This window comes from Pelobates fuscus, chromosome 2 (genome assembly GCF_036172605.1).
Source record: "Pelobates fuscus isolate aPelFus1 chromosome 2, aPelFus1.pri, whole genome shotgun sequence".
Taxonomy (NCBI): domain Eukaryota; kingdom Metazoa; phylum Chordata; class Amphibia; order Anura; family Pelobatidae; genus Pelobates; species Pelobates fuscus.
The window spans coordinates 365,650,368-365,659,464 of NC_086318.1; positions in this window are offsets into that span (position 1 = coordinate 365,650,368).

Here is a 9,097-nt window from a genome sequence, read left to right on the forward strand (position 1 = left end):
CTTTTATTATTTTTCCATATATATATATATATATATTCATCTCATTATCTCCCTTCCCCTCTTTATTATATATATTAGATGCTTTTGTTTTATATTAGATTGCCCTGCTCCATTCCCTCTTTTGCTCTATTCATTTTTATTTATTTTTACCCATTATTATTTTTACCCACTACTTCTATATCTTTTGCATTCATTCTTTAATATTTTTTTTGTCCCCTTTATTTTTATATGTGTATAATTCCTCTCCTTTTAGTTTTATTACCAACCTATTTTTTAGCTATTTAGCATTAAGCCTTTTTCATTTTTTCCCACTACCATATTATATCCTTTTTTTTTTTTCTCAGTATAATATATAATAATCTTTTTTAACCGTTTTACTTTAAACAGGGGCGTGCCTCTCCGGACACTACATCCCCCATAATGCCTTGTGTCATAACACGTGACCGCGTGCGTTCGCGATCACGTGTCCCACATCCATACTGGCTACCATTGGACGGAGGTGTGCTCTCACAAGCCAGCCTCCGTCCAGACGTTACATCCTCTCCAAGTTCCATGCCATATCACGTGACCGCGAGCGATCGCGGTCACGTGTCCTTTACCCTTCCGGTCTCCCCAGAACGCCAACATACGTACTACACTTCCCAATAAGCATTGGGACGCACCATGTGATCGCGGTAGCTCGCGATCACATGACCATTTATTTTACTCTTTTTTAACACTATAACCACTCGTTTTTAATTGATTTTTATAGCATTCAGCTAATAATTCTATTATAAATCAATGCTCTTGTTACTTTTAAGTTATGTTTATGCTTTTTAACACTTCTGTATTACTCTCATTGTATTGATGACATCATTTTGGCGCCAAAATTCGAACAATCATGTATCTTTCAAGTCTATATAAGCTTCATGTTACCAGGTTATTGTATATTATTGCCAGTTGATAAAGCCCTGTGTGGCGAAACGCGTTTTGGCTAAATTTATATATATATTTTATATTTGTACTAATAAAGGAATATTGGCTTTTTTCATCATACATTTGCCATATACCTTTTATTTTTATTTTATCTTATAATTTTATATTATATTACTTTTTTCTCTCTTAACCTGGTTACACGTCATTTTGGAGCTGACCATTGTCCAAAGAATCCTAGGTGGGGATTATACCACCCACGCCATCATAGTGAGCAGTATATCCTGCTCATTCAAATGTGAGTACGTTCTCTATTTTTAAGTCTTACTCTTATATTTTATATACAGTGAGCACTATATTTTATTTCTCCTTTACTTCGAGGAATTACCCACATCTATGTCCCGCCAGTGGGGGATAAACGCCACTGAATGCTGATTACACTTGAGCAAGTACATGCTCTTGCATAGGTGAGTGAAATACCTCCCCTACACCCATTTTATTTTATTTTATTTACGCTAATACAGTCTGCACTATTGGAGTCTCCCTGTCTTTCTATTTGCATGCTCATCATTGAGTCAAGATTGCCTATACCATAGAAGATCCAGCGTTTTATTTGACTACAGTATCAAGTTTCCATCAGTCTATTGGAATCCACTACATATTGGGACTATTACGCTCATACTTATATTTATTTTACTGTGTATATATATGTGAGTAAATTTTATTTTTTATTTATTTATTTATTTATTTTTTATTTTTTTTCTCTCATTTTATCTTTTAATTGTACTATTTTTGTATAGCGCAACCTATTACTTTGTTTTTTCCTCCTGTAATCGCGATCACATGATGGAGATTTGCAGGATTTACTGAAGGGGGACTGCCTATGTTGTGGGATTTTTTGAAAATCATTATATAATATTTAAGTAGTGAATTGATGTGTGTACGCTCATCTTTTTTATGGATATAGTTTTGGACTTCCTGTCCTTTTAAACTGTTGATGTGTATTTAAAGGAGAAATTATTTCCTTACATTTCTTTGTATTTATTCATTAAACTCCCAAATGTCAGTAGCTTAAATTCAAATGGCAAAATTATGGCTGCTGATTACTTGTAAGTTGGAGATTTTGTCCATATCGGCTATTTATGCCTCACTTTTGTGATTTGGATTTTCATTTGATTCAAGTCAGAGTATCATGAATTAACCCCTGTAATGTCTTATTAAATAAGTGAATTATCACAAATGTCATAAATATTGTCTAACAAAGTCTGTGGATTTTCTCAAAAAACGACTTTTAGTCATTCTGACCTTAAAGTCTATGATGCTAAAAAATGGGATTTTGGAAGAAGCATCGTACAATATTTAACTAGTGAATTGATGTGTGTAACCTGCATATTTCTTTTTCCATTTGCAATTTTATAAATATTTTTTGTTTGTTGCTGTTAGCATGAGTAAGACACACAATGTACAAACAATTGGTAGAATAATATCCTTTTTTATATAGTAATTCCAGGCAGAGTCTTTTCAAAACCATGATTAACCCCTTAACGCCGTTACGGCGTTCCATGTCGTTGCGCTTTAAATGGGCTCTGAAGCCGTTGCGGTGGCATGGAACGCCGTAACGACTTTCTGCCCCAGGAGCCAGGAGCCAGGAGGTACTCACCTCCGCCGCGATCCTTTTCTGGAGGGCTGCCTGACAGCCCAGGCAGCCCTCCTACGGCAAATGAGGCCCCCGGGGGCCATGTGCTCTCTCTCAAAGAGCGATCACATGGCCCCCTGTAGCTGGCTATGGATTTGCCAGCAGGGGGGCTGTCTGAAATATCAGACAGTCCCCCTGCTGGTAGGAAGAATAAAAAAAAAAAATTAAACATGTGTAAAAATAAATTAAAAGTATTTTTTTTATATATATAATATGTATATATATATTATATATATATAATTATATATATGTAACGTCATACAAAGTGTATTTTAATACTAATATAAGTATATATATTAGCATTAAAATATACTTAGAATGACATTACATATATATAATATGTATATCTATTATATATATATATATATATATATATATATATATATATATATATAATAGATCTACATATATATATTATATATATATATACGTATAATTAAAATAATAAATAAAATAATAAAATAAATAAATAAAATATTGAAACAAAATTTAATATAAATTATATATCCATATGTAATTTCATTCTAACTGTATTTTGTTATTAATATATATATATATTGGTAACAAAATACACATAGAATTACATTCTATATATATATATCTATCTATATATAAAATACAAATAACCACAAATATATATATATATATATATATATATATATATATATATATATATATATATATATATATATATATAGATAAATACATATAATTACATACAAGATTACATTAGTATACACGTTGAATTTAAATACATATATATGTATATATATTAAAATTCTACATGTATATTTAAGTAATCTTTTAACATAATTATGTGCCTGACAACACAGGGAGAAAGTGCAGAGAATTTAATTCGCAAGCACTATATTTGACCCTGTAACTCTCCAAGACACCATAAAACCTGTACATAGGGGTTACTGTTTTACTCGGGAGACTCCGTTGAACTCAAATATTAGTGTTTCAAACTGGTAAATTATATTACAACGATGATATTTTAAGTAAAAGTGACGGTTTTTGCATTTTTTACAAATGAACTGCACTTTTATGGACTATATTATTGTTGTAATATGTTTTACTGTTTTAAAAAACTAATATTTGTGTTTAGTGAAGTCTCCCGAGAATAACAGTACCCCCCATGTACAGGTTTTATGGTGTTTTGGAAAGTTAGAGAGTCACATATAAGGCTTGCATTTCATTTTTTTCACATTGAAATTTGCCAGATTAGTTATGTTGCCTTTGAGAGCGTATGGTAGCCCAGGAATGAGAATTACCCCCATGGTGGCATACCATTTGCAAAAGTAGACAACCCGAAGTATTGCAAGTGGGGTATGTCCAGTCTTTCTTAGTAGCCACTTAGTCACAAACACTGGCCAAATATTCATTTTTTGCTTTTTTCACACAAAAACAAATATGAACGCTAACTTCGGCCAGTGTTTGTGACTAAGTGGCTACTAAAAAAGACTAAACATACCCCACTTTCAATACCTTGGCTTGTCTACTTTTTCAAATGGGGGGTAATGGGGGTAATTCACATTCCTGGGCTACCACACCGTCTCAAAGGTAACATTACTAATCTGGCAAATTTCAATTAGAAAATTGAACGTTCTATATTTGACCCTGTAACTTTCCAAAACACCATAAAACCTGTTAATGGGGGGTACTGTTGTACTCGTGAGACATCGCTGATTACAAATATGTGCATTTTTTTTGCAGTAAAACAGTATTATGACATTCACAGTTAAAATGGCAGACAGAAATACAAATTTAAAAATAAATCTTATTTTCTCACATTTTTTTAAATTTTATTCATAATAAATTATGTTCCATATATGAATAGTTATTGATAAATTAAAGCCCTGTTTCTCCTGAACAAAATGATATATAGTAAGTGTGGGTGCACTTAATGTGACAGCGGTGAATTACGGCTGAACAGACATATAGTGCAAATTCCAGTTTTTGTTTACGTTTTCTTTTGATCAGAACGTGCACTATTGACTCTGTCCTGAAGGGGTTTAGTTTACAAGAGTGCAGACAGTTGTTTGATAGAATATTTAAGAAACAGCTTGGTTCGGTAGAGGATATTCACTGAAATTGTGCATTGTTGCAGTATGCCATACATATTGTCATAACAGAGGTTGCTGTAACATATTTCATATTAACAAAAATTAACAATAACAGAAGAATAAGAAAGATTGCTGATATGCAATGAAATGATTGGTCTAGTTTCGAGTATAGATTAATGAGCTTTGTCCCATGCCTAAACACAGGGGCGTATTAGCCGCGAGGCAAACAAGGCATTTGCCTTGGGCGGCATTTTCCAGGGGGCGGCAAAAAAAGCCGCCCCCAAATGCCCAAGGCAAATGTCTTGTTAGCCTTGCGGCTAACAGACATGCCGGCGGGCTGCTGGGCGATCGGGCGGCACTGCCTGGCGGGCGGGCGGGCGGCCGGCGAGGGAGCACTTCCCCTGAGCTGTCTGCTCAGCTCCCTCGCCAGCCGCAGAGTGAGGCTGGGAGGCGGAGCCGGAATATGACGTCATATTCCGGCTCCCAGCCTCACTTGCGGCTGGCGAGGGAGCTGAGAAGACAGCTCAGGGGAAGTGCTCCCTCGCTGGCCGGCCGGCCGCCAGGCAGTGCCGCCCGATCGCCCAGCATCCACTGGACCACCAGGGAGGAAGAGACACCCCCCCCTCCCAGCATTCCCAAAGGTAAGGAGGCTGGGGGGGGGGTGTTAAATTAAAAAAAAATGTGCTAAAAATAAATAAAAAAAAATGTGTTAAAAATAAATTTAAAAAAGTGTTAAAAATAAATTTAAAAAAAAAATGTGTTAAAAATAAATTTAAAAAAATGTGGTAAAAATAAATGTAAAAAAAAGTGTTAAAAATTAATTTAAAAAAATGTGTTAAAAATAAATTTTAAAAAATGTGTTAGTGTGTGTGTCTGTTAGTGTGTGTCTGTGTCTGTTAGTGTGTGTGTCTGTTAGTGTGTGTGTGTGTGTCAGTGTGTGTGTCTGTTAGTGTTTCTGTCTGTGTCTGTTAGTGTGTGTGTCTGTGTCTGTTAGTGTGTGTCTGGGTCTGTTAGTGTGTGTCTGTGTCTGTTAGTGTGTGTGTCTGACTGTGTGTGTCTGTTAGTGTGTGTGTCTGACTGTGTGTGTCTGTTAGTGTGTGTTTGCCTGTGAGTGTGTGTTTGCCTGTGAGTGTGTGTTTGCCTGTGAGTGTGTGTGTATGTTAGTGAGTGTGTGTGTCTGCTAGTTTGTGTCTGCTAGTGAGTGAGTGTGTGTCTGTTAGTGTGTGTCTGTTAGTGAGTGTGTTTGTCTGTTACTGAGTGTGAGTGTGTCTGTTAGTGGGTGCGTGTTTCTGTTAGCGATTGTGTGTTTCTGTTAGCTAGTGTATGCGTATCTGTCAGTGAATGTGTGTGTGTGTATTTAGAATGCGGGGCGGGGGGAAAGGTTGGGTGGGGGTGGCGCGGGGGGAGGGGGGTGCCTGAGTTTTGTCCTGCCTAGGGCAGCACAAAACCAGGATACACCACTGCCTAAACACCCTTTAAAAAGGCAACCAGGAGGTGCCGAAACGTTGGGGGGTATTAGGGGCTCGTGTTTCTGCCATACTAGGCTTGTGAGAATTGTGGTAATTAATACGGTTTGCTTTCTTTTGCATTTATATTGTCACTTTGTATTTTGCTTTATGTTTGTTGTACCGTATATTGGTCTGATTTAAGTATTTTCATAACTCTATATAGTGATTGTAGTGTGCACTCTCTTTTTGTTATATAAGACATATGTTCACACACTCTGATATCCCTAATGGTATCTAATATCCCAGTCACGTTGTGTAGTTTGTTCCAATATGTGACTATGGTTTTCTTGGTCTCAAGAAATACAAAGCATAGCAATTGTTTCTGGAGTTTGGCCATGTATGGTGGGAACACATGAAGTAATGTCATTTGTGAATTAGGGGTTATTTGGATCACTGTCAAGGTATGTACCATACCAAATACCTTACTCCTTAAGGGCATAAGATGTGGACAGGTCTACCACACATGCAGCATAGTTCCCCTCTCTCCACTTGTCCTCCAGTACACGCCTCTCGTCTTTTGTCCAAGGTGGTGTAATCTTGCAGGCACCATGTACCATCTTGCTATAATACATGTAATATCTGTAGCACTGTTGCCATCACTTTATTACTACAAGGATCAAGATATACACTGGGGAAGTGTCACCCCACAAATTGACACTAGGTGCATAACATTAGAGCCAAGGACCTAGAGGCTTTAAATTAGGTGAGCATCCATTTTTTTAAAATGATATCCATATTGATACCGGAGAAACTGACGGAAGCCAAGCACAGAGAGATGGACACAGGTTTCTTCAGGAAGGAAGAGATCTTTATTCGATTCACCGACCGGGACTCAGAGGGACTAATGTCACCAAAAACAGCTAAAATCTGAGCCCTGATCGTACAGTGTAGGCACCTTATATAGACATATAGCTCCTCCTATAATCGGTTCAACCTACATGTACTCTAACCCAATCAACAGAATAGAGACTAAATTCCTGTTTGACCACATGGCTTGCCCAGCACAATGGAGGAGGGGAATACTCGTATATCCTGTATTCCTGCACTTGCTCCTTACACTACTGATTGTATCGTTGCCACGTGCAACCAACCGACCGATACATCAGCATATGCACATGCACATACCACGTGGCAATCTCGACCTACTAAATTTATTTTTACCGAGATTCCACCACAATATTAGATATAAAACTATGTCAGACATACTGTCCTATTGTGGTATTCCTGTGTTTTCTCTGAATTACAGGTCTCCAGATAGAAGAGAGGTGGGGTGCTACCTGGAAAGGCACAAATATGCATTAAGTGAGACTACATCTTGTGGCTCAATTACATGTGAGTGTGTTTACATCCCATTATTCATTATTACCAAGGACTGTTACCATTTGCATTATTTTATGTTTTCGCAGTTTTTATCTTTTATATGCTGCTGTTTTAACATAACTATTGTACTGCATAATATAAGGGGGTAATATTCTCCTTCCCAAACAGTGAGGTAGGGAACTAGACTCTTGGAGAATGTTTTATAGTAAAAGGCAAAAAAGCTGTCCAGGTCTGGAATTTTCAAAGTAGGTTGTTTTACAAACAATCTCTTCCTCTGTAATATGTCCCTCTAGTTCAGGGCTGCCTAACAGGTAGCTCCCCAGATGTTTCAGAACTACAACTCCCATGATGCTTTGCATGCCTTTAGAATTCATTTAGAATGACAAAGCATCATGATAGTTGTGTGTGAGTGTTTGACTGTCAGTGTGTGTCTGTCAGTGAGTATCTGCCTGTGTGTGTGTGTGTATGTATGTCAGTGAGTGAATGTCTGTGTGTGTATCTGTCAGTGAGCGAGTGTATGTCCATCAGTGAGTGTCTGTCTGTGTGTGTATGTGTCAGTGAGTGAGTGTTTGTCTGTCAGTGAGTGTCTGTGTGTGTGTGTGTCAGTGAGTGACTGTCTGTCAGTGAGAGTCTGTGTGTGTGTGTGTCTCAGTGAGTGATTGTATGTTTTTCAGTGAGTGTCTGTGTGTGTGTGTCAGTGAGTGTGTCGTTAGTGAGTGTGTGTGTCTGCCAATGCATGTCTGTCAGTGAGTGACATGAGGGGGCGGCAAAATGGATCTTTGCCTAGGGCAGCAAAAATCCTTGCACCGGCCCTGTTTGGTTTCAGTATTGCCTATGTTTGATATTGCTTTGAGTTTAGTATAATAACCATACAAACATTTTAAACGTAATTGTGTATGAATATTGTTTTCAATTTTTTTTTAACTTAATTGAGTCTGACTTTTCTTTTCAGCCAGTGTGTGTGCTTGATCTTTTGTGTATTTGTTAAGGAGAGTCTATTTGTGTACATTTATATATGTATATCCTGCTCTTTGCATATGAGATTACTACTATGTAAGGTTAATATAACACTTTATATTAATCAGATTTGGTGTTATAATGTGATTTATATGATGACCTTCTTCGATAGACTTTCCATCAGTCTCCAGTCCTTTAAAAAAATCATAAAAAACTCACTTCTTCAGGAAAGCATATAAACTAAACTGCTAACAGCTTCCCCTTCCTGTACCCTGATTCCTCTCCTGCAACTGTGCAAAAAATAAAACCCAAAAAACAAGCCCTCGGTGAATACTATCGTAGCAATCTTAGTTTTCTACTCTAGCGTTACCTTTTCTGTCACTATACCCCACTCCCTCTAGCATGTAAGCTCACTGAGGCCCTCTGTCCCTGTGCCTCCATCTTGTCTAGTTTTACCTACGTGTTTGTCAGGCCACCCATTGTACAGCGCTGCAGAACCTGTTGGCACTTTATAAATAATAATAGAACATTTTATGGTGGGACATTGGGCAAATTTGGGGCGGGGACATTGGGTGAAGGTTGAGGTGGGCAATAGAAGGAGCTATGGTGGGACTTACATTAAAATATAGGAGGGAGGT